Below are 26,747 nucleotides of genomic sequence, written 5' to 3'. Positions count from 1 at the left end.
CAATGCTGCGTTGCAACAAGAAACTAGATATTAAACAAAATAGGCAAAGCAAGGCGTGAAACGTCATTCGCTAGCCATAAGGCATTTCATAATGCAGTAAACAATCTTCCAACTAGCAAGACAATAGAATGAAATGTTTCTCATCATTTCATTTCAGTAAATATAAATTAAGAACTCTACAGTGTAATCATGTTTTCAAGTTTGCGGGTGTCGTATTTACTATGCTTTCTACAAAGGAACGTCAATAGCGAGGATAATGCCGTTTTTTCTCCACCTAATGACTTTCTTTTGTCAGACGACTACCTCTCAGCTGGGCGCCCAAAACGCATTACGTCAAGGTCACTTACATTTCTTACTGAAATATTTATGACAGCTGTTTCCGCTACAGTGGAAGTCTCATATAAAAATATTTCACAGGTCAAGAATTTGCGTTACAAATCTGTAGAAACAAAATCCTATTGATATAACAGTGTCCAAAATATTTTCGTCGGCATTGTAATACATTAATGCATTTACATACATTTCATAACTCTTAAAGTACGATTCTTGGTTTCCAACAACTTTTTTCACAAACCAGAGTCCCTAACCACTACTTATTATTCCTTGTTTTATTACACATATACACATTCCTAGACACTTCTTCAATATTTCATCATAATAAATATGTAGCATAATCAAACTCCTCATATAGCATTAGCTTATTGATCATAAACAAACGGCAACAGCGTAATACACATCGTCATCATAACATCCTAGCCAAATTCTCAAATTCGTCGTAGCTTCCTCCAATAATTTCAAAACCTAAAAAAATTCTCTGCTCATGTCAAAAGTGTCATCTACCTCAAACGTACTTCAAAAATCATGATCCCATACCAAATACATCATTTAAAGCTCTCATAGTATCACAATGGTTCCGAAAAAATATGAACATTTCACAAAGTACAGACAAAATACAATTTCATGAGTGTGAAGTTATCCAACCGTGTAATTACGTAAACATCTGTCATAGATGTAGTAAAATAAATATTTGTCTCTCTCAGTTAAATGATCAGATAGCTGTGTAATTCTGTGTTAGAGAAATATGGTACCGATGTGTAAAGTTGTATAAGCAAATACCATATTAACTAGGGCTCCTTCTGCTTGCCATACACATGGTACACAAAGTAAGCGTGTACCCCCCTGAGGATTAATGTAATTATATCCTCAGGTGTTACAGATTACAGCAATGGAATGAAATGTATCGCGGAAAAACTTTGTAATTCACAAATCTTGAAAAATAAATGGTTCAAGTACAAAATTAATCATTCAAATGCGTGTCCTGTGGTTGTTCTGTATTTCTATATCCCTCTTCCCGTACTGGAGCGCGAGTGTCCTCTGAAATATGTAATTCTTGTGTTACTTGAGCCTACTGATCTTGTACTTCCCTCATTTCTCTTTTGTACTGTGTGCTGATTTGATTTTGATTCTGTTTGAATTTTCTAATTTGTTCATACTCTTCAGTGTCAGTGAAGGCTACAGGTTTGGGTCATTCAGATCATCATCTACATCTGTAGATAAGTTAGTGAACTGATCTGAAAGTTTGGCTACTTTATCCGATAGTGAAATTATTTCCTCTGTGTGTTTTCCTGAACCAAGTTTCAGAGTGTCTGTTTGTGTTGAAATCGTATCTACTGTGTCCTTTAAGTTTTCCTGAGTTTTTGCAAGTTGCGTAACCGAATCGTTAGATGCAACTGAGTCAATTTTAGCTTGCGAGGTCGCATGATTTTCATGAACAATAGTTTGCAGTTCTTTTATGGCTGCTTAAAAATAGGTTGAAAATGGTCACAAATTTGTGTTTTTACGTTATTACAGACTTTTTGACATTTCGATTCAATGTTATGTAACTCAGTAGTTAATTCTTCACGTGTTAGTTCAAGTGTGGTGTCTAACAATTAAAGCTTTTGCTGTGTTTGTCTCTGATTTTGTTCCATTGTGTCTAACTTTTGAAGATTTCGTGCCATTTGTTTCTGATTTTGTTCAAGCGTTGTGTCTAACTTTTGAAGATTTTGTTCCATTGTGTCTAACTTTTGAAGCTTTTGTCTCATTTGTTGCATTAATTGCAATAACAATGCACTGGTGTCTGAAACATGTTCCTCAGTGCTATTCGGCAATGCATTTGAACCGGCAAATTCGCAGTTTGAAAAACAGAACATGTGTCTTGATTTATTTGAGGAAATGGTGAGGACGCAAAACCTGAATCTACAGTATTTGCAAGATTGTGTCCTGTTATTTCGGAATCCTGAGGCGAGCTGTTGCTGACCGATCGATCGATAATGCTTCCCTGTTCACTAATTGTTTCACTGCCTACACCATTATTTGCAGCCCGCTCCATTACCCTATGCACAATTACCCAATTACTACTTTGAACATTAGTTAATTCATTACAATGTGGCACTAACACACTGCTTTCGTCTTCACCGTCATTTCTCAGTTTACTTTGGAGCCTAGTATTACGTTTTTCACACGCCATTATAGTCACAATATTTCACATGACAACACAGAAAAGCACAATTTGAAGAGCAAAATAAGAAAACACATTAACATAGCACTGAAAATAATAACTAGTTAATTGCAAGCGCAGCTGCGAAATTCTTGGTGCAAATTTACATGTGTGCCACACCTGTTTTACTGTACAACAATGAAAGACCGCTACTACAAAGGATATTCTCTCTACAATTACGCGCTAGCAATAAACAAAATCTACACTAATTACATAAACTACAAGGAAAAAATCAGAAGATTCCAGTGAGGTATCCTTGGCTAAGGGTCGACATATGAAACGTCCCCTTTAAAAAAACTGTACAGGACTGTGCTTCAAGTGACACACAACATTTTTTTAGCGCAACGCAATCTGACTTTCAGTAATCCCTACAAGGGAATTGCCCTGACTAACATTAACCTATACAGTTCACAAATCACTTACCTCAAAAAAATCTTGGTTATTCGAACTACTGCAATACAGCGAGTGCCACTACTGCCAGCTAAATAAAAGATTCAAACTACGGTAGGCACTAACTACTGATAGGCATAGTTAGCGAATGAAAGATTTTGATAGAGAACAAACAATGTATTTACCTTAATAGTCATAATATATATAACAGTTCATGACATCCAGTCTTACAAATTTCAAAACTCCGCCATCTCTCTTCCCACATCCACCACTGCTGGCGGCTCACCTCCAACTGCCCAACGCTACGCGCTGTTAACATCCAACCGCCCAACACTACAATGGCGAGTATTACAACAATGCCAACCAGCCACTGACTGCACACAGCACAGCCAGTGATTTTTCATACAGAGCGCTACGTGGCGGCAGCGTTACCAATAAAAAAACCTAAACAGCCTACTTACACTAAGTTGCAGCCACCAAATGCCATAAATGCCACGACTATTGCCCAGAGATGTACAAATTGTTCTTCCAGCCCGCCTGCCCCTACCTTTGCCGCAACCTTTTAAGCACTCAACTTGTCGCGACAGAGACACATGAGTACACGCGTACTAATGCACTGTGGGTAATGGAGGCCAACTTGGGTTCCCGCAGGCCTGGAAAGCTTCACAGGGGCCGTTCAGCTTTCTGCGTCTGACGACAGGTCCACCGTGACTGTCATGGTACATGTTTGCGTAGGTAGTTTCACTGCTACTCATTTATCATAACGGTGGGAGCATAAAACTTAATGAAGTAAACTTAAAGAAGATTAAGGAGAAATTAAGGATAGCGGAGTATATGCCGTTCATGAGACAGAGACCAAGGCCTGCAGTGGAAAAGTTCTGGTGTGTTAATAAGGCAGCTTGTAATAAATTTGTAGGTAACTCGCAATTAAAACTGTATAAAAAGTACTAAACCCTCTTTCTGGAACTTCGAGTGTGTTAAGATATGGTTGTAAATTTGACCAGGAGTTTCCTCACTGCCTAAAAATTTTGAAAGAGGACGAAGACATTCTGGCGGAGAGATGTGTGGAAATGTATGCTAAGGACTTGAAGCCATTTAGCAGTATATAGGTTTTCTGAATTTAGGGCAAACATTGACTGGAATATGAAAAAAATGTGGCTTAGTGAATATTGAAAACCACATTCCAGTAGTAAGCAATGTAGTGTAATGAAAGCTTAGGCCGAAAGAAAAGCTTCTTCTTTTAGATGTGTAGTTTTTAGATTAACATAAAATGAAAAACGAACCTCGTTTTGCTGAAACGTATTTTAGGAATTCAGAATGAACAGTTTTTCAAGAAACCCACAACACACATCCTGAATAAGTTCCCAAATTTGTATCAGAAAGGTCAAATGTCTAAAAGACCATTGCGTACACGACTTTAGAAGAAAGTCTTCAACAATTGAGCGTAAAAAGTCTGTTATAAAACTGCGTTAGTTTGAAAAAATTAATTGCATTTACACATCCAACTAGGCAAGAAATTTGTTATTTATTGAAAGCTTATAAATGTGATCGCGGCTGTGGCCACATGGCTCAGTATTGTTACAGTCTTTACTTCAAGGAAGGAAGATTCGAGTTTCACGTTCTGTTGAGGATCGGCCTACTCTTTGAAAGGAAACATCTCAGCATTCGCTTTGAATTAGGAAATTCTCGGAAAATCTAAATTTTTTAACCTCTTAGCCACCTCGACCCCAGCCACTTAAGTTCAGTTTGACTCAGAATTTTTCGATTTGGCTCAGTGTCGTTTCTCTAAAATTGTAATGAATGACTGGGATTACCTAATAAACCACGAACGTCAGGAAATATCTGATTAAAAACTTTAAATATTTGTGAAAAATTTAATGTGATTTTATATCAAAAGCAGTAGAAAAGAACAAATAATGAATTTACGACTATCTGTGCAGTAATGAGATGTTTTCCCCAACTACTCATGTTGCATAACTCAGTTTTCGCAATTGCAGCGAAATCAAAACGCCAAGAAAAATAAGATGAAAAACAATCCTTTTTATTATTGCGTGATTTAACGAAAGTAGGTAATAAAGAGAAACATTTCAAGCTGTGCCATTCCATGTACATTAAAACAAGACAAATAACTGCAGAAACTAAAAAATACTTCAAAATTTGATTCTATATAGACAATGAGAAGAAACTGCCTGAACTTTCTACTCGTTGTCCAGTCAATGTTCCTTTTCTCAATACATACTAACCATAAGGGACGAAGGAGGTATCGTTATAAAGGTTTTTCAATCGGATTCTGGCATATACATACCGATTTTGTACAAGAACTTACAATTTGTGGAAAATTTTAACTTAAAAGGTACTTTGAACCACCATAGGATAAAGGGCATCATGGATGCCCAACTTCATACCTATATTTTACGAAACTAACTTGTTAATCGCCAATAATAGAGTTCCTTTTCATATTATCTTCTTAAAAATACGATTTTATTTGTTCTACAGTACTTATTAAGTGTATAATGTACAGCATTGTCGCAGATAATAACCGTCACCACTGCGGTTGTCCATTATCTCTGCCCTCGTGCAAGTTCACTTTTCTAAATGAATATAATTTCATTAACGACAAACATGTTTGTCAGTGTCGCCTTGAATTGTGATTTACCTAGTGCTATTACGGCCTAACGTGCTTACTGTAGCTGAATTTCGTCCAAAGTTACGTCCATGGAAAAAATGTATCACAAATTCACGATTATTATTTCATATCGTTCGGTTCATTTCTAAAAATATTTTTTCTTCAGTCTCACAACTACTCTCACACCAGCGACTACACCTACTCCAAATACTGTCATTATTTAAAATCATGTCCGCCCCCAGTAGCTGAGTGGTCAGTGCGACAGAATGTCGATCCTAAGGGCCAGGGCTCGATTCTTGCCTGGGTCGGAGATTTTCTCCACTCAGGGACTGGGTGTTCCGTTGTCCTAATCATCATCATTTTCATCCCAATCGACGCGCAAATCACCGAAGTGGCGTCAAATCGAAAGAATTGCACCCGGCGAACGGTCTACCCGACGGGCAGTCACACGACATTTACATTTTTTTAAATCACAAATTTTCGGAAGTTTCGCGAGGATTCCATAGTGGTATATTATAAGTAGTTTACTGGCGTCCAAAACATTCGCTGTGATTGCTTGGGTAGCCTATAGACTAAGACATCAAGTAATCACAAAAACTGAAATATGAGCTACTGCCCTTTAGGTCTCTAAGGAACTAGAAATATCATGCTTCCCTGACCTATGTAAATGATCCTGACGACACACATGCATTACCCAATAACAATAATAACATGTCCAACAATTCTTAAATCCGAGCACAGACTATATCAAAACCTTGGCACGATTACTAATAACAGCCACATCTTGCCTTTCTGTTTTCACGTGAGGCAGGAAAAAAAAGTTATACGTTACTTTGTAACTAACTAGCTTCGTCAGGAACGCAGCAAGTTTTTTAACACTCATTGCTTCCCCACATTTGAATAGTAAAACCCAACGGCGTCCCATTCCTCCAACGCCAGTACGGTTTTGCATTAGCGTTCCCACCGTAGTAAGTAGGACTCATAATCGAATGGTACTTTTATGTGGTCGAACTGCCGGCCGAAGTGGCCGAGCGGTTCTAGGCGCTACACTTCGGAACCACGCGACCGCTACGGTCGCAAGTTCGAATCCTGCCTCTGGCGTGGATGTGTGTGATGTCCTTAGGTTAGTTAGGTTCACGTAATTCTAAGTTCTAGAAGACTGATGACCTCAGAAGTTAAGTCCCATAGTGCTCAGAGCCATTTGAACCATTTTTTATAGTTAAACTTTATTACATCCATAAAAAACCTGCTCATAACGCACAGTGCGCTAGCTTGTGCTACAGGGAGGTGATACTGACCTGGAGAAAATCCGCCGCGTGGCGGTTCAACGACACCAGCAAAGTAGGAGAAGAGCCACAAAAATAGACTTTTCGTTCATTTACTGTACATACCATGTCTATATCCCTACACGACACGCTTGCTTTCGATCGATTCCTTGGCTACTTGTGGGAACAGATCACACATCTATTCACCATCCCTACGTGATGGTAGCGACAACGGTGGCCTTATGCTATTCCTGACTACGACATGCAAACAAACTTCCAGACGATTTTTGTTGCCCATTTAGCCCATACACTGGGTTACTTTATAGTTCTTCACTCAAAGAAATTTTTAGTAACGTACAGAAACCAGTAAATTCCGTACAGGACGTAAAAAGTCTCTTCGTTCTTCAAGGTGGTACTAAATGTTGGTTTTCCATGTAGTACAGTGAACTGGAGTATAAAACATCTCTTTTCGTAACAAAACTGCGATTTTTTTCTTCTCGGCGGTTTTGTATGTTTTTCTGGGGAGCTGTATCCGAATATCTGGTTTTCTGTTTTGTAAAACGTCGGCTTCACAATAAAAAACGCAAAATGTCTCAAAACGTTGCGTACTTTTTTCAGGTTTTCGCGTTTATCTCGAAAAATATTCATTGAAAGTTGACCGCTCTACACAAAATTAAAGTATACAGTATTTACTACAAAATGCGCTAATCAGGTTTGATTTTCTCAAGAGCGGCATGGGCGCTAGAGGCATTGAATAGTAGCGATCTTTTGGTACTTCCGCGTAAACACTGAAAATGCATTCCCCCACCCACCACAACTCATAAAACGCATAGTTTATCATCAAAAACCACGTGAAAGCGCATTAAATATATTACGATAGACGTCTGTAATAACGAATTTTAGCATAATGGGGGAAGAAGAAAAGCGAAAGGCCTTCTGCGCCCTACAGACAAACGACCGTTCTCACCTTCCTATCTCTCGTCGGCGCTGTACACTACGCGTAAAAGATGTTGTTCAGAATGAATTGATTGGAACGCATGTTGACGAAAACATTAACAAACTACGTTTACAGAATGTTAGCAACATTTCAACGAATACAAAGATGAATATGAAATCTGTGTGTGGTAGTGTACATGTGTCACAAAGTGAATGTCGAGGCCAGGATTGGATCATCATTTCGAGTAGGTTCCCAGTCTGTAAAAGAAAGGAAACATTAGTGATAGAATTTGGATACAAAAGACAGGTAAGATTTACAGTGCACTGTTGATGTATGATGTACTGATGTCATGTATACAGTTTTTGTACTAGTCTCCGGCTGGCAGTTGGTGACCCAGACAGTGTTTGTTGGGCACCAGAACGTCCAGGGGAACAGTCTTAGGCAATGACGAGGATGTTGGGTTTGTGCGGCGCTCTACTGCGCGGTCATCCGCGCCCGTACAAACGCCCAATCCGTGCACTTTCCAATCTAGCCTCTTACGCAAAGGAAGCTAGAGGCAAAGTATCAGGAGTAAGAAAGGTACAGGTCGAAGAGTAAAGTGTAGCTGTACTTCAGCTGAAGAAATTGTAACTGGATGATTAAAGTTATGGTGGAGAAAAACAGATTAGAAAAGTTGCAGCTTGCTGCAAAATATTACATGAATTAATACCTTCTGTTGCCACAGGTGCTTCAGACAGTGGTGCCACAAGGGACATGGCCAGACTGTCTTCGTCTTCCATACCAAAATTGTCCTCTATGTTGGAGCGCGACCCTTGATATTACTGGCACAGTTTCGTGTAGAAATGTCCTGCTCGCCTACGCACACCTCGGAAATCCGTCTTGCATTTACAAGAAATGAACAGTGAACTGTAGCGGTACTTCAACAGATAAATGCCCTCAGCAGCCGCGGGTTTCGGTGTGGTAATGCCATCCAACCCATTTTTTGATAATTTTGTCGTAATTTTTCGTAACGTCTTATGGGACCAAAGTGCTGAGGTAATCGGTCTCTAAGCTTGCGCACTACTTGATCTAACTTAAACTAACTTACACTAAGGACGACATAGACACCCATGCCAAAGGGAGGACTCTAACTTCAAACGGGGGGAGCCGCTGTGACCGTGACAAGACGCCTGAGATCGCGTGGCTACTCCGGGGGGCCATTTTTTGATAACCTCCACGTCCAGTGGTCTGGACTCAAATAGTACTTTACGTGTGATTGAGGGGGCTGCTTGTTGCTCAAATTCTTATCGTCGAGTCGACATACCTTCGAACAACCTTGCGACTGATATACTCATTAAGTACGAAATAAGTGCAATAAAAGTCTGACAATTGTGTTCGATGGGTACTCTTACGGACAAAAGACTATCAAATCCATTGACCAATTGAGGACGTCGACCAAAGAGCAGTCCATAGAGATACGATTTAGCAGCAGCGTGACATCAATAGTTCCACAAGTAAATTTTATAATGAATGTTAAACACAAGGTTAGATTAATCACTATGCTGATGGCAAAATGCACTGAAAGTGGAATCGCCTCCAAGCTGGCAGCTGATGATGACCAAACACTGGTAGTACAGATGGCATAATCCCTGGCTTTGGCTCGCAAGATTGTCGCAGTTATAGGAGAAGATGTTGACTTCCCAGTCATAATGGTGGGTCTCCTAACTTCACCAACCACCCCCCCCTTCCCCTCTCCCAGCCCAATGTTTATTTGCTCAAGCCATGGAGAGATATGGCCCCTTACCTCCTCTAATATTCGGAAAGCTCAGTGCACAACAGTGTTTCCAATCACGCTCTCTTTCCCCACGCAATGAGTCGTTGCAATTCTATATCCGGTTTATTCAACCAAGGTGAGGTCAGATTCCTCAGGACCCTCTGAAGAAATCCGGATCTCGAGTCTTACGTTACTAAATTAAGCGATGCCTCAGCCCATCCATCGGAAATACAGCTGATGGTGAGAAATTTCTGTTTTCCCTTTATTCTCGAAGCCACCCTACTAGAGCACTCAAGCTGAGGTATAAGCATGATGCGACATTAGCTTACAAAGCATCAGCAAACACGGCTCCCTCAAAATTTCCTCCTTCGTCAGGTGCAGCACTGGATCAGATTCTAGTTGGGCATGGGTTGGCTCCCATTAACACACTGAAACCCGCGGCTGCCGGGGGGCTTTTTCAGCTTGTATCTTGCTAATGCTAGACGCATTGCCAAAGTAGGTGTGGGTGTTGGCTAGCAGGAATGTTCTGCACGAAACTGTGCCAGCGTGGTGAAGGGTCGTGCTCAAACATAGACGACAATTTTGATACAGAAGACGAAGACGATCTGTACGATTCCCTTGCAGTACCACTGTCTGAAGCAGCTGACGAGACAGAACGTATTAATTTATGTAATATTTTGCAGCATACTGTATCTTCACTTAACTGTCGGCCGCGCGTAGTGGCAGCGTGGTTAGAGGCGCCATGTCACGGACTGCGCGGCCCCTCCCGCCGGAGGTTCGAGTCCTCCCTCGGGCATGGGTGTGCGTGTGTTGTTGTTGTTAGCATAAGTTAGTTTAATTAGTGTGTAAGTCATAATATTAATCATTCAATTACAATTTATCTGTTGAAGTACCACTACAGTTCACTGTTCAATCTGGACGCTTCTTACTCCTGATCCTTCGCCTGGAGCTCCCATTGCCTAAGACCGTTCACCCGGTCCTTGTGTGTCCAACAAACATTGTCTGGGCCACCAACCACCAAACGAAGACGAATACCAAAAACTGTGCACATGGCATCGAATATAAAATGTACCTGTCTTTTGTGTCCATATTCTGTCACTAACGCTTTCTTTGTTTTCCAGACGGGGAACCTATTCGAAATGCTGATCCACTCCTGAGATCGACATTCATTTTGTGACACATTCATTACCACATACAGATTTCATATTCATCTTTGTGTTCATTGAAATGTACCTAACATATTGTAAACATAGTTTGTTAATGTTTTGCTCAAACATGCTTTCCCGTCAATTCATTCAAAACAGCGTGTTTTAACCTTAATACATCTGAATTCTAGCGCCGATGAAAAATAGACAGGTGGGAGGGATCTTTCGCCTGAAGGGCGCGCAACGCATTTTTCGTAATTTTCGCTTTACTTCCTCGCCCCTTATGCCAAAACTGAATATTACGACGCCTCTCGTAAAACATTTAATGTATTTTCATGTGGTGCAGGGTGTATATTGTATGAATTGTATTTGGTGGGCGTGGGCGCCTTTGACGTTTTCGCAGAAGGGCCAAAGAACCGCTGCACTATGGCCCGTTATGGCGCCGATAACACTCGTTCGAATATCAGACCTGACTAGTGAATTTTATAGGAAATTTTATATGCTTTAAATCTGTATCGAGAGGTCATCTGTCAAAACCGAATTGATTTCAAGATATAAGGGAGAACAGGAAGAAGTGCGAAAATCTTGAGGTTTTCAAGATTTTCGTTGTGAAATCGACATCCTACAAGGTAGCAAAACTGACATTTGGTTTCAGCACCCCAAAAACGTACGGAAAGAGTGAGAAGAAAATTCAGCAGTTTTGTTACGGGAAAACCGCTATTTGCCTGGGCTACAGGTGCTCATCAGCCTGAGTTAAAGAAACAAGTACAGCGTATAACTGATATAGGCGATGCAGAAGTGTCATGACAGCTCCACCTGATAGCATACTCAGACTGCTCTCAGCTCACACCAAGCTTAACGAAAGACAGTGATGATACGACATTACGCGCCTAGAACGACGCTGTTGCCTCCCCGACTGCTGGTTAGTGGAACAGAGAGAGACTCCAGAGAGACCCAAGTGTATAATGTTATGTGTGCTTAACCTCTCCATATAAAAGCCAATGTCCTGACTGACTGACTGATCACCAGCCAGCCCAAACAGCTGACAATAGCAACTTTAAATTTGGCAAAGTCGTGGACCTTATACGGTAGGCGTCATTTAAAAGGGATTTTTAGAAATTCCAACCATAAGGGGGAGGGAGGCTTATGGAGGGGAAGAAGGCTTTTTATGAAAAATGGCACTACTAAGGCTATTTTGATGCTAGATATACGAAACTTGGTATTTGGTTTCTCGCTCAGAAATAAAGAAATCCTTGTTCAAATGGCTCTGAGCACTATGGGACTTAACTTCTGAGGTCATCAGTCCCCTAGAACTTAGAACTACTTAAACATAACTGACCTAAGGACATCACATACATCCATGCCCGAGGAAGGATTCGAACCTGCGACCGTTGCGGTCGCGCGCTTCCAGACTGTAGCGCCTACAACCGCTCGGCCACTCCTGCCGGCAATTCGTGTTCCTGCGTTTTCTTAAATTTAACCCTATGGGGATGAAATACAAGGGGAAAGATATATTTTTTAGAAAATACGTGATATCATTATCGAAGAATTACTAAAATATTTTTAAGCTACATCTATATTCAATGGTATTTGACTTCTCGGTTACAATTTTAAAAAACACGCGTTTCAGTAGTTTTGGAAACTAAACCCCTAATAGGGTGAAATATGGGATGAGATTTTTATAAAAATATTTTATTACGAAAGCGTTTTCAAAGCTAAATCTTTGACATGAGATGAAAAAACACGTATTTTTCACTTTTTTTTAATTCAACCTCTAAGTAGGAGAAATAGGGTCAGACTGATTCCCTGACTCATCGTCACCCAGCCCAAATAGCTAAGGATAGAAGCTTGAAGTATGAAGAGTGTGTGGGTCTAGTACTAAATGCATCGTTTAAGAAGGGATTCTCCGAAATTTCACTCCAAAGGAGGTGGAATCGGGGATGAAATGCTTTTTGAAAGTATGTCCATGAACCATGGACCTTGCCGTTGGTGGGGACGCTTGCGTGCCTCAGCGATACAGATGGCCATACCGTAGGTGCAACCACAACGGAGGGGTATCTGTTGAGAGGCCAGACAAACATGTGGTTCCTGAAGAGGGGCAGCAGCCTTTTCAGTAGTTGCAGGGGCAACAGTCTGGATGATTGACTGATCTGGCCTTGCAACATTAACCAAAACGGCCTTGCTGTGCTGGTTAATATACTATATGCAGAGCTAGTTGGCATATAAACTTGTACTACTGTAGTAGGTGTGGGCTTCGTATCTATCTTGACCACAATAATGCGTTCACTATGCTGTTTGTAGTAGCTTACCCGCATTCCTATTTTCCTATTCGTTATTAAACCTACTCCTGCATTACCCCTATTTGATTTTGTGTTTATAACCCTGTAGTCACCTGACCAGAAGTCTTGTTCCTCCTGCCACCGAACTTCACTAATCCCCACTATATCTAACTTTAACCTATCCATTTCCCTTTTTAAATTTTCTAACCTACCTGCCCGATTAAGGGATCTGACATTCCACGCTCCGATCCGTAGAACGCCAGTTTTATTCCTCCTGATAACGACATCCTCCTGAGTAGTCCCCGCCCGGAGATCCGAATGGGGGACTATTTTACCTCCGGAATATTTTACCCAAGAGGATGCCATCATCATTTAATCATACAGTAAACCTGCATGTCCTCGGGAAAAATTACGGCTGTAGTTTCCCCTTGCTTTCAGCCGTGTCCGCTGTGCCATGCGTGTGATCATTGCTTGTACAGCCCTCTCGCAGTGTCCGGAGCAAGTATGGTGGGTCTGACACACCGGTGTCAATGTGTTTTTTTTTTCCATTTCCAGGAGTGTACATTTGTCAATTTTTTTTATTCCAGCCTTTGATCACAATATAAATTCCTTTGACGATGACCGGTTTCAGTCAGTAATGCCCATCTTCAGATCTACAATATAAAAAATTTTACACCTAGGGTATAAAAATTTTTTATCCTCGTCAATCGTGGACGATGTGAGTAGTATGAACACGGCTATGACTTCTTGGAATGCATCACCGTTAGAGAACAAACACTGTAATGATGCGTAATGATAAACAGTGGTGTGGGGAGAGTAATTATTGCTATAAAACGGTAATCCAAAACAACGATTTTAGAATGAAATGTATAATCAAAAGGTAGAGTAAAACTTGGCACGATCTCACATATAAAATTGGTCTTAACAATACTGTACCTAACAAAGTGAACAATGATTTAAAAGAGGGTACAGCGTTAACACAGAATTTCTATAAAACTTGAATAGCTTAATCAGTTAAAGCTACATTTAATCCAATATTCAGGCAAGTCGGGTGGTCTTTCTCTCAACTCTGAGAAACTCAATAGCTGACAATAATCATGCCAACAAATAAGGTGAGCAGTGATGCAATCTTGCCTAAGACTTTCTCTCTTCAAAAATAATCACATTATTCAAAATTTATATTCCTTTCACCTTTCACCTTTCATTATACACATCATACTCGTCCTTGCTGTCCTTTCTTCGTCTAACAGATACCATCACAAGTCAACACAGCACTACTGAACATGTCCATCACGTAGCACACTTCAACTAAGAAAGTACCAAGCATTAGACTGCACAGAGGCAAAGACTGAGCCACGACAAAACCAAAGATTGTTTAACAGTAACTGACTTGCTCTCTATCTGACATGTACGTCGATGATACACAGAAACCATAATGACATGACCACTTTACAGCCTGATTACCGAAACACGTATCGAATACCAACAATTTTTCCACCTTCGAATCCACTTAGCTCCTACATAAGGCTCTCACGACTACCCAGAACATTGTTCAGACCGCGACTGCCCCTTGCAACGTATTGAGGACACTGCACAGGTGCCGTAAATGGTCAAGTATAATAGTGCCATCTGCAGTCTTGATTAGCATCTGCATTTATGTTAAAATACGTATTTCTCGCAGTGTTTTTATATCTTTCTCCAACCCCTGTACGACTCTTGAAACTAGTTACTACATAGTTGTCAAAGGCACGACAAAGAGGGAAGTACGTTTGATAAAAATAATTATTTGACGTGGAGGTACAGAACTTCCACTAAGATCAGAACCCAACAGTTATTTATGCGCTGCAGTGTCGCCATAGTATAAAGAAGCATATGCCAGCTTGTCCTCGGCACGTGTTCCCAGCGAGCGTGCTGTGTCGCCTACAGCTCCCCCCTCGCTGCAGGTAACACGATTTCCAATCTGCTGCCTCCTAATTCTATCACGGCCTACCCCAGTTCCCCTGGCCAATCACAACTCCGGCGTCTTGCATTCAGCAATATTGATCTTACAAGCCCCCGAGAAACGTGTGCTGCAAAAATATTCTGTTCCATACGCCGTAAACCGCGGCAAACAGACGTGCCACAATACGTTTCCGCTGATGTACCATCAGTTATTCGTTAACTAATTTTCATTTTTTAAGCTTTTCTCTAGAGCCAGCAGCTCCAAAAAAAAGAAAGGAAAGTCAGTGCACTTACTGCGTGAGGTCACAACATGATGTCCTACGCAGGCAATAGTGGATTCGCACTGCACGCTATTTGTCGTAATTGATCTCGTTCGTGAGTGTAATTACTACGTAAATGAATGTGAATTGCTTTTCTTTACTTTTTGCGCAACTACACTGACCGATTGCGTGTGTTCGATAAAGCTATGATCTTCTTTTCACTGCTGAAATGCCGTTTCGTTGTTCTCTGCTCTGCCGTTTTATAAAAGAAATTACGGCAGAGGCCGAAAGATTACGTAACTTAAATTTCTAGACGATGAAACGATGAGGAAGAAATAGTTATCAAGAATTCACATGAAGAAATTTACTACTCATTCAAGTGCAGGAGTGAGTTTCTATTCTGTTTAAGTTCTTAAAAAAGGTTAATCATATAGAAAACGAGTACAGTTTATCTTGATTATAACTGAATGTCAAGCAGATGCTGCTTCGAGAACGTTACCTTCCGTACATTCGTATGGGACTACATTCCCTCTTTCGTATTTGTTGCTAATGGTACAGACCGGACTGGCTCTAGTATTCAGTTCTTTTTTCTGTTGCAAAAAGTTTCAGTTATCTACCTGACGAAAAACGGCAAGAAATTTCATGTGGGTCTATCCAGTAAACGAAAACTAAATTAAGAGTGGCTACCATATCACAACAGGTCCCATACATTAGGCTGCTTGTAGCAACCTGATTTTAAAAATCTATGTTATTAATTCAGCGCGTTACACAGTGAATGAAAAATACTTTTGATCTGAAAATGCCCAAATAGGCCAAGTATTTTTTTTTTAACTATCAACAGAGTTACACAAAAGGAAAAATGCCTGAATAATCTCTTTCAAATTCTGCAGGTGGCAAGGGTCAAATACAAGGAGCGAAAGGTTATTTACAATTTGTACAGAAACCAAATGGCAGTTATAAGAGTCGAGGCGTATGAAAGGGAGGCGGTGGTCGGGAAGGAAGTGAGACAGAGTTGTAGCCTATCCCGATGTTATTCAATCTGGATATCGAGCAAGCAGTAAAGGAAACAGAAGAAAAAAAATCGAAGTAGGAATTAAAATCCATGGAGAAGAAATAAAAACTTGGAGGTTCGCCAATGCCATTATAATGCTGTCAGAGACAGTGAAGAACCTGGAAAAGCAGTTGAAATGAATGGAAAGTGTCTTGAAGGGAGGGTATAAGATGTAAATCAACAAAAGCAAAACGAGGATAATGGAATGTTGTCGAATTAAGTCGGGTGATACTGAGGGAACTAGATTAGGTTCAAATGGCTCTGAGCACTATGGGACTCAACTGCTGTGCTCATTAGTCCCCTAGAACTTAGAACTACTTAAACCTAACTAACCTAAGGACATCACACACATCCATGCGCGAGGCAGGATTCGAACCTGCGACCGTAGCAGTCGCACGGTTCCGGACTGCGCGCCTAGAACCACGAGACCATCGCGGCCGGCAACTAGATTAGGAAATGAGACACTTAAAGTAGTAAAGGAGTTTTCCTATTTAGGGAGCAAAATAACTGACGATGGTCGAAGTAGAGAGGACATAAAATGTAGACTGGCAATGGCAAGGAAAGCGTTTCTAAAGAAGAGAAATTTGTTAACATCGAGTACAGATTTAAGTGTCAGGAAGTCGTTACTGAAAGTATTTGTAAGGAGTGTAGCCATGTATGGAAGTGAAACATGGAGGATAAATAGTTTAGACAAAAAGAGAATAGAAGCTTTCGAAATGTGCTACTACAGAAGAATGTTGAAGATTAGGTAGGTAGATCACATAACTAATGAGGAGGTACTGAATAGAAATGGAGAGAACAGAAATTTGTGGCACAATTGACTAGAAGAAGGTATCAAAAATGGTTCAAATGGCTCTGAACACTATGGAACTCAACTGCTGAGGTCATAAGTCCACTACAACGTAGAACTACTTAAACCTAACTAACCTAAGGACGTCACACACATCCATGCCCGAGGCAGGATTCGAACCTGCGACCGTGACAGTCACGTGGCTCCGGACTGAGCGCCTAGAACCGCTAGACCATCGCGGCCGGCAAGAAGGTATCGGTTGGTAGGAAATGTTCTGAGGCATCAAGGGATCACCAATTTAGTACTGGAGGGCAACTTGGAGGTTACAAATCGTAGAGGAAGAGCAAGAGATGAATACACTAAGCAGGTTCAGAAGGATGTAAGTTGTAGTAGGTACTGGGAAATGAAGAAGCTTGCACAGGATAGAGTAGCATGGATAACTGCATCAAACCAGTCTCTGGACTGAAGACCACAACAACAGCAAGTGAACATAGCAAATGGAAAGACAGGCACATTTCTTATTTTCAAGGATTTGTAAGCCATCAGCAGATACATATATATATTTTCAGGTGCATGTAAGTGCTGTACAGTTCCTTCAAAAGTATACTATTAAATTGTTGAAAATAACTGTGTGCATGTGTTTCTGCTATTATGCAGCGCATATAAGTGGCAATATTTTAGCTTTCTTTAAAATGTCCGTTTCTGTGTACGAATTTTGATAATGACAATGAAATAATAGTTGAAACACAGAGATGTGCAAAAGAGCCTCCTGTGTGTTCCATAAAAACACTAAGCACTTCATAGTGTTTAACATCACAGTAGGTGTCGTTACACGATTTTTTTAAAAATGAGTGGTGCAACTTATTAATCTCAGCCCCAACAACCGCATGCCTGTAGAAGCAAAATGGGTCTACACACTTTTCATTCTTATGTGCACGTCCTGTGTCCTGATTTCTATTTTTCACGCTTCCTGTAAAGTGTGTGGTCAAGTGTGAATGATTTGAATGGAGTAGCAGACGAACCAGATAAGAAGTGGGTTTCTTAATCTTCTACCAACGTAAACGGTGTCGGTGGAAGGCAGAGAGCAGGAACAGGAGGGCTTGCCCAAAGAAAAGTAAAGCTAAACGTTTTCCTAGCAGAGGTTGGTCATGGACATCCCCCACCACGTCGGGTTCAGGGAGAGAGCTCCGTGCGACGGTTACAGGTGGAGTTGTTCTGAAGACAGGTAAGCGATCAGACGTTCCCTCTGAACGTCTGTGTCGAACAAGGGACAAAACGTATTTAAATCTGTTAATAATAATTTGTTAATCTCAAAAATTTCTTCTCCTAGCCAGTTTTTGAATCACCATTTAGCTTCTGGTTACAATTTTTTGTTCAGTTAATTAGTGTCACAATAGTGTGATTTCCGTTAGACGCGACCACGAGGTCTATAAATTCAAAGCGCAGCCCAAGCCTCAAAGTACCTGCTTGCCATATTATTTTATTTGTGCTGGACATTTTAAATTATCAATAAAACTGTACCGAGCGTATATTCGGCAAGATGAATCGAATTGATTCCGAGCGCTTCATGCAAAAATGTGCAGCCACCAAAATTCTGCTCGATGCCAGTCACGAGGAGCATACATTTGTTCCCACTAATAAATGCTGTCGACATTTTGTTTGCCGTGTGAATAAGTGCATGTGAATGTCTGTGTTACGAACTTGAGTAGTGTCCACGTGCTCCCCAGAATTTCTCGCCCCACATGGCTCTACAGATTAAGGCCAACGTGGCTTCTTATTCTCTTATGAGAAAGCCATAATATCGTATATAAATGTTTTGTGCAACTATTAAATACAAAAAGATAACTGTTGGCATGCGAAATATTACTCAAAAACAAATATTTTATCACTTGAAGCTATTACCGTGATCGTTAATTTATTTTCAATACATCTGAAGATAGTGTCACATTTGATGATTACGCTTCTAAAATCCAAAGTGCTTGACTCAAGTTTAGCTAACGGTACGTAGCTTTCTCTGACTGCCCCATAGAATACTATAGTGTTATCTGTTGCGACCTTAATAGATTCAATCAGTGAAGGAATTGTCCCTAAAATTTAGATGGGCCTAAATCTATGTCAAGTAACAGGCAAAACTATTCAGAGAAGGTTTCGTCACCGAAGAAAAATAAGAGCGAATGTGGACAGAATATACCATCACAGCACGCTGGAACAAAAGAAATAACAATAATTAAAAGAAGCTCCTGCTAGTGAAAGTGTAAAGTTGATGCATTAAGTTGATCTGAAAGCGGTGCTGATATTTAAGATGATAAAAGCGGGTTAAAAGCTGTAACCTATCTGGTAAAGTTATCCTTGCATTACTGAGCAATTGTTTCACCAGGTATCCAGTGTAGTTTACAAAATTTCCAACCAGACTAACATTAATTATAATCTTTTAATAGTCATCTTACGACAACCGGTGATATATATATATATATATATATATATATATATATATAATTTAAATAAAAAGAAATAAATCGGTTTATATTTAGACATTTATTTTGACATTGATTATATCACTGAACCGTCAAAATTTCAGTATATTAAACCTGATTCTTAACTAAACGGATGCCTTATTTGGGATTGTGAAAATGTGAGTTTTGCAGTGTAACGACGTAAGTTTTGTATAAATGATTTTCTTGTGAGATATGACCGTGTGCAGACTTCGTCACCAACGTCAGTTATAAAACACTTCAGAATTGTTTAAACTCTTTTTATAAGTGGTCGCTGAATGGTTCTTGAACGAAACTGTAATTAAAACATCATTTGAGTCGTATGCGCAGAATTATGTCACTCAGTCCAATTGGTTTGCGCAAACTTTTTCCAATTTAGATGTCATTTGTTTTTCCTCAGACATTATAGTAACGCAGGAATCTGCTTTAATATATATTAAAACCGCATTGAATAAACTTTTAAGACTCAAACTCGCGATGAACGTTGTCAAAATTAATAATCTTGTCAAATAAATCAATAATTCTTCATAAATAAATTCTCAGAACACGTATTTAAACTTTTGTAGTATACACTAGTTTATTCTCTTCCTATATACTACATATAGACGTGAACCTGAGCCTTGACAAGATAGGACTGAACATTTACAACATGATTAAACTTTCTATGACGTCATTGTTGTAGAAACATTATAAAATCTTATTTTTCAGTTTTTAGAAGCACGACGCAACAACTCGGTTTCAGGATCTTCTGTTGCTCTTTGGCTGTCGACCCGCAAGGTATAGTGGCCAGCAATTTTCTCTCTGGTCCCGGCAGCGAAGATGCTGTCTCCGTTCGTTGCGCCGCCCTCTCCGTACATGAAACACAAAAATAAATACAAAACTTTAGATAATTCACAACAATCATAAATATTACAAAATACCTAAACAAAACACTAAATTAAACTTACTTTCACCTGCAAACTGGGCTGACACTGGTGGATGGGTGACACTTCAATTTCACGTCCCACTACATACCCCACCCACAAGCTCAGTTTGTCAGGTTTTAACCGAAAATAAAACTTCTTCTATATACAATATTTAACCGGTAATATTATAAATTTTTCTCATATTTCCGTAATCTAAAGTCCTTGCTCTTAGATAGATTCAATCGTTTTATGAGGATATTGTTGTGGCTATTTGTCATTTACTTTTAATTGTGCTATTACGGTAACTCATAACCGAATATATGGAAATTACTCCTTTTCATTTAATAGTTGCTAGTAAATAATAATTTAGTACGTTCTTTAACGTTGTTACATTAGGACAGAGCGTTCAAATTGTGATAGGTTAGTTCCAGTTTTATTCATTTACTAGGGTTATTCTTTCCAAAATATATATTACTAATAAGTTTCTTACAATAACTAATAGTACTATTTACTTTACGTTGTTCTTTTCCATAATGCTTTATTTATGTCTGAGGTCAAGAAGAAATCAAGCAAAACTTTCTTCAGTGTCTCGGAACGGCTTTCTTTACCTTCGGACACTTTGTTGGGTAATGACAATTTATTTAGCCGAAACAAGCGAGAGAGCCCCGTTTGGTGTGTTCCATATTAACACTATTACAAATCTCTATTAAAGGCACTCTGCTATGTTCTCGTGAGCCATGTAGCTCCCGACGCCCATGGTCCCTAAAATCATTAACCATCCCCTTTGGTTCCTACTGTCCGAGTAAATATAAAATATACAAAATTCCTTCTGACCTTATAACAAAAATTTCTGCCATATAAATCCCCTGTTAGTTATCTTTCCCCTTTTGAAGTACCGGTAGATTATTGCAGAACACTTGTTTAAACTTTCTGTCATTTTTTTAACAAATAACACGTAACTATCACGAAAAACTTCACATTAATAAGCTATGAACGCTCGTCCATATGTAACATATACTAAATATTAACTTATTTAGGAATGAAGGGTTTAATTTGATCGACACTATATAATCCTTTAATTACACCTGATGAAGGTTCCATAAGAAGTAACGCTTTGGGATGTACAATCTTATGAACAACATATGGACCTTCAAAGGTAAAGAAGAATTTTCTACATTCCTTATTGATCTTTGAACTTTTAGGATGAGATCATACTAATACAAGGTCTTCCTTTTCTCGTTCGGACATACAATTCGCATAATAACATTTTTCTTTCCTTTACATAATATGGTAACCTACTAATTAGGACTCGTATTAGATGACTTTCAATAATTGGTTCTTCAATTAAATTAGCACGGTTTAAATGCCATTCGAAATAATTCCTATAACCTCCCCACCGCTTAGAATAAGGAGGAGGGTCTAATAACTCTAAAATTAAGTGTTGTTGTTTTCCTCTTGACCAATAATTTTGTTTAAACTGCCTAACAAAATCATCCCAGTCCCTAAATTCAGTTCTATGCAGTACTGCCCATTCCGCAGCTTCTGCTTCTAAATGTCCTGTTACAAATTGAATCCGTTTTTCATTACTCCATTTAGGAGTAAAGAAGTTTCAAAAGCTTTTATAAAGATTATAGGGTGAAGTTCGCCTCCTGGTTTGAATACAGGAAATCGACTTGCTACATTTGAATTTGTCATTATATCATCCCAACATTCTGCGAGAGACATAGTTGGATTTTGTTTAGATTGCAGAGACGGAGTTGCGTCGTATTTGCTTGCCGCGATTTCTTGATTTGTGTTGTTGTCGTCCGAGCTAGCAAACACGACGCGACTGTTGTCTCTGATTACTTTATTACTTCTACTACTTGAAATGTTTCCATTATTATCAAATTCCGATAATCGTTTAGTAATTTTCTGTATTGGACACACGGTTAGCTAATATCGATTCTTCACAGTGTTCACGATGTGAACGCTCTGTACCTTCGTCAATGTTATTATCTTTGGAAGTCTCAAGGTTACTGCATATTTCGGTAATTAAAAATTTCCTGTTTTCTATTTCAGTATGATCTTTTTCTGCTCGACGATTTAATGTCTCTAATTTTACATTATCTGTTGTAGAAATCTCTACTGGTTTGGTAGAAAGCTCTTTAATAGATTCTAATAACTATCTACGAACAGTTTCTGTTTAAATAGAAAATTCCTCTCTTAACTTATCGTTACTTTTCCCTATTTCATTTACAACTAAGACATTGACATTATCTAGTCTCTTGGTTAAGTCAGTAATATCATTGCCTTGACAAGATAGGACTGAACATTTACAGCATTATTAAACTTCCTATGACGTCATTGTTGTAGAAACATTACAAAATCTTATTTTTCAGTTTTTAGAAGCACGACGCAACAACTCGGTTTCAGGATCTTCTGTTGCTCTTTGGCTGTTGACCCGCGACGTACAGTGGCCAGCAATTTTCTCTCTGGTCCCGGCAGCGAAGATGCTGTCTCCGTTCGTTGCGCCGCCCTCTCCGTACATGAAACATAAAAATAAATACAAAACTTTAGATAATTCACAACAATTATAAATATTACAAAATACCTAAACAAAACACTAAATTAAACTTACTTTCACCTGCAAACTGGGCTGACACTAGTGGATGGGTGACGCTTCAATTTCACGTCCCGCTACAGTTTGTAATCTTACACAACACATCAAATATGGAGCCAAGATTGGGAGACTGCATACAGCACTGAATTCATAAAGTAACACACGAAGAACGTTGAAACATACACAAGAAGAAATTAAACATAATCAACCGATTCAATTTTCACCCAAAGAAATTACAGTCGTAGCGCAATCTTGTCCGTAATGAAATTACCACACCCTGGTATACTAAATTCACACTAACTCTCTGTGGAATCTTCCCGAAAACAATAGCTGAGGACTACTTTGATGATTACACCACATGCTTCACGTGGTCAACTTGGTTAACACAAAGAGTGTAACTCCACAATAATTTTGAGAATTAAAAACAATTACATCGAAACGCAATTTGCAAAAGAAAAGCCTCGAACTGGTTACTATCCTCTTACTGTTAACCTGATGGGTCAAACAACTGTATAAGCACGTGGTACTGGTCTCACAAAGTACACCCCACGGGGGTTGAACATAAAGAAAAGTTGCTATATTGAAAAATATTGTCAAGACGAGACGTTATAATCTCACGCACATTCGCATTTAAGATTAATGATCTCAGTTAGAGTTAGGCTGAACTTAAGAAATCCAAAGACCTACAGACTTAGCAGAGATGCGCTTAGGTGGAGATCTTACCACATCATACGCTCACCGTGGACAGTCTGGCCTGGGACCCTACCGAGGGTACTTCACAGATACAAACGGAAGTGACCAGAGACGCAGCTTCTATACCAACATGACAAGGGACGGACAGGACCATTCCAAGAATAGAAACCTATTTGCTCTTAGAAAGCATAGCTACCTGTTCCGACGTTGGGTCTACTGTTCTCTAGCAGACAGACTTGTCTTCTACCATCAAGCATGCAACTAGAAATACATTTACTCATTCATCCTTTCACACAAAATGGAAGGTGGATGACAATATCTTATCATATACATTAAATTAAAGAAAGGGTATGTAGGTTCCGTATGAGACTGTGTGATGTGAATTACATGTAAACTGTGTTTTAAAGTGTAGTAGTGTGACAGATCATTCTTGTTTATGTGTAAATGTAACACGTTCCACTGCTCAGTCCCCTCCCAGATAGAGTCAGAAACACCACAGTAAATTTAGAAGTGGAATGTATGCCGTAAATGACAACAGATTTAAGAAATTAACATGAAAGGAATCCAACAGAGACCTTTCATAACCCCAACGCTCTGGGAAAAGACTATGCAGGGAATTTTCTGGCCATGCTAGGACATTCCCAAGCAGGCTTCTCACACCCAACTTATACCAAACATGTAAAGAAAAAGCAAAAGGTCACCAGCTGTTTGCTAAGACACAATAATTTCAACACATCTTTAGAATCTACCAATTTCAAAGAGAAAAAGACCATCTGTGACATCCATTTAAAAGATAGTGTGAACCTAATTCGGTCAGCAAGTAAAAACAATGGTCCCTGTGTCATTAATATGAAAACAATTTCTGGGTGTTACCCTTATGGAGTTCATTGCAAGAGACAACTGATCACAGGAAAATTTGTGATTGTTTTTTAAGAAGTAAAATTTATGAAAATAGCAAAGGTGTCACAGCAGTTAAAAAAAAAACATGAAAATAACATCAGTATTATAAAGCAGAACATTACAATGCACAATCCACAAAAGCAACAACAAATATAATAAGAGAAAAAACATGTTTTGCTGTAAGATGGCAAGAACTATGCCCCTTACATGAAGTCATTAAAGATCACCTAACTCACGTTAAAAGAACAGTAGGGCTGAACAAAAATGACTGACAAGGCACAATGCATCTTGTAGAGGGTATAGTATGGACGTATTGGAATAATTAATGTCAGGTGATGGTTTTAAAGTAATTCACACTACATGAAAAATTTGTGGAAACGAGTCAATTTACTGGACGCTAGTTTACCCCAGGGAAACATTTAGAGTTAACCGTGGTCAGCTGGGGAACGGCGAATGGAAGCGACAATTGGCAGCTTAGGGTGGCTCAAGCGCTCCTTTCATGGGCTGTGTACTGTAGAATTCTTCTCACACTTCGCATTACGCCTACGTCAATCGATAGGAATTACTTTTGAGTTATCGAACTTTACTCCATGCAAACGCAATTTATTACCACTGCCTGATAGGAGAGTCATGTAATGTGATGATGGAAGGTCGGGAGTTAAATTTGTGATAATCGACTGCATCTGTTTTCAATCAAGTAGTTGAAACCGCAAGTCACTTTCTTATTTAATTTTATGTTTAACATTTGCATCTGGTGTTCAATAGCTGAATATAACATCAATGTGCATCCCTTTTTAATTAAAAGTGATCAATTCTGAATCAATTAATGTCAACACTGCCACCGCAGTTCAATCAGGAGTCACAGGGCCTTATTACTTTCTTTGCGTTATCCGATATTGCGGCAGTTTTGCACTCTCTGTTGATCTGTTAGTCAATTATATGGGGTGAACACACGCCAAAACCAGATAAGTGACGGGTGGTGTGTTACATTACAAAGTGGTTGTCGCAAAAATTCTGTATCTCACAAAACTAATAATCTGTAGAATTAAAATAACTTTGTGGCACTAATTTAATCACTCTACTATATTTCATTTAGTTAGCAAACAATGATCACTGCATCATTATACTGAAACTACAATTAATTATGTGATTGTTACCTTTATGGGGTTCCTCACTACAAATATGCCCCATGCAAAATCTAATAGATCACAGTCCAGTGAGAATGAATAACTATCTGACTGATAAACCAAACAATGCCACAGGAATGAATTCACGAAACAAAATAACACAAATCTAATACATCACACAAAAACAAACATTGATAAACAAAACAGCTCTGAAAGTTCAATTTTCAATGTCTAAAAAAAACACCAATAAATAAAACACCAGCAAAGTACAAGAGTCAAAATCTAAGAAAAAAAACATAAATAGATCACCTGCAATATCCACAAGTCAGTCTAATAAAAAACACCATTACATCTAAACGCAATTTCCAAAAGAAAAACCTCAAACTGGTTACTATTGTCTTACTATTAACCTGATGGGTCAAACAATTGTATAAGCACGTGTTACTGGTCTCACAAAGTACACCCCATGTGGGTTGAACATAAAGGATAGTTGCTATATTGAAAAATGTTGTCAAGAAGGGACGTTATAATCTCACGTACATTCGCATTTAAGATTGATGATCTTAGTTAGAGTTACGGATCATCAATACGTGGTTCCACTTTACTCACAAAGTAGTGTCAAAGCAACTACTGAAAGATATTCTGAACTTCACACTCGAATTATACTGCATTGAAATTTAAGATAACATAAGATATTTTAGATCTAAAGCTGAAACAAAAGTGATTAAATTTCCAGTTAGGCTGAACTTAAGAAATCCATTGTCCTACGGACTTAGCAGAGACGCATTTAGCCAGAGATATTACCACTTCAGATGCTCGCCACAGACAGACTGGTACCGAGGGTACCTCACAGATACAAATGGAAGAGACTAGAGGGGCAGCTTCCTACTCCAACATGACAAGTGACGGACAGGACCACACCAAGAATAGAAACCTCTCTGCTTTTAGAAAGCGTAGCTACCTGTTGCGACGTTGGTCCTACTGTTCTCTAGCAGACAGGCTTCTCTGCTACCATCAAGCGTGCAGCTAGAAATACATTTGCTCATTCATCCTTT

Source organism: Schistocerca gregaria, chromosome 5, assembly GCF_023897955.1.
Source record: "Schistocerca gregaria isolate iqSchGreg1 chromosome 5, iqSchGreg1.2, whole genome shotgun sequence".
Classification (NCBI taxonomy): Eukaryota; Metazoa; Arthropoda; class Insecta; order Orthoptera; family Acrididae; genus Schistocerca; species Schistocerca gregaria.
Note: the sequence above shows the minus strand (reverse complement) of the source record.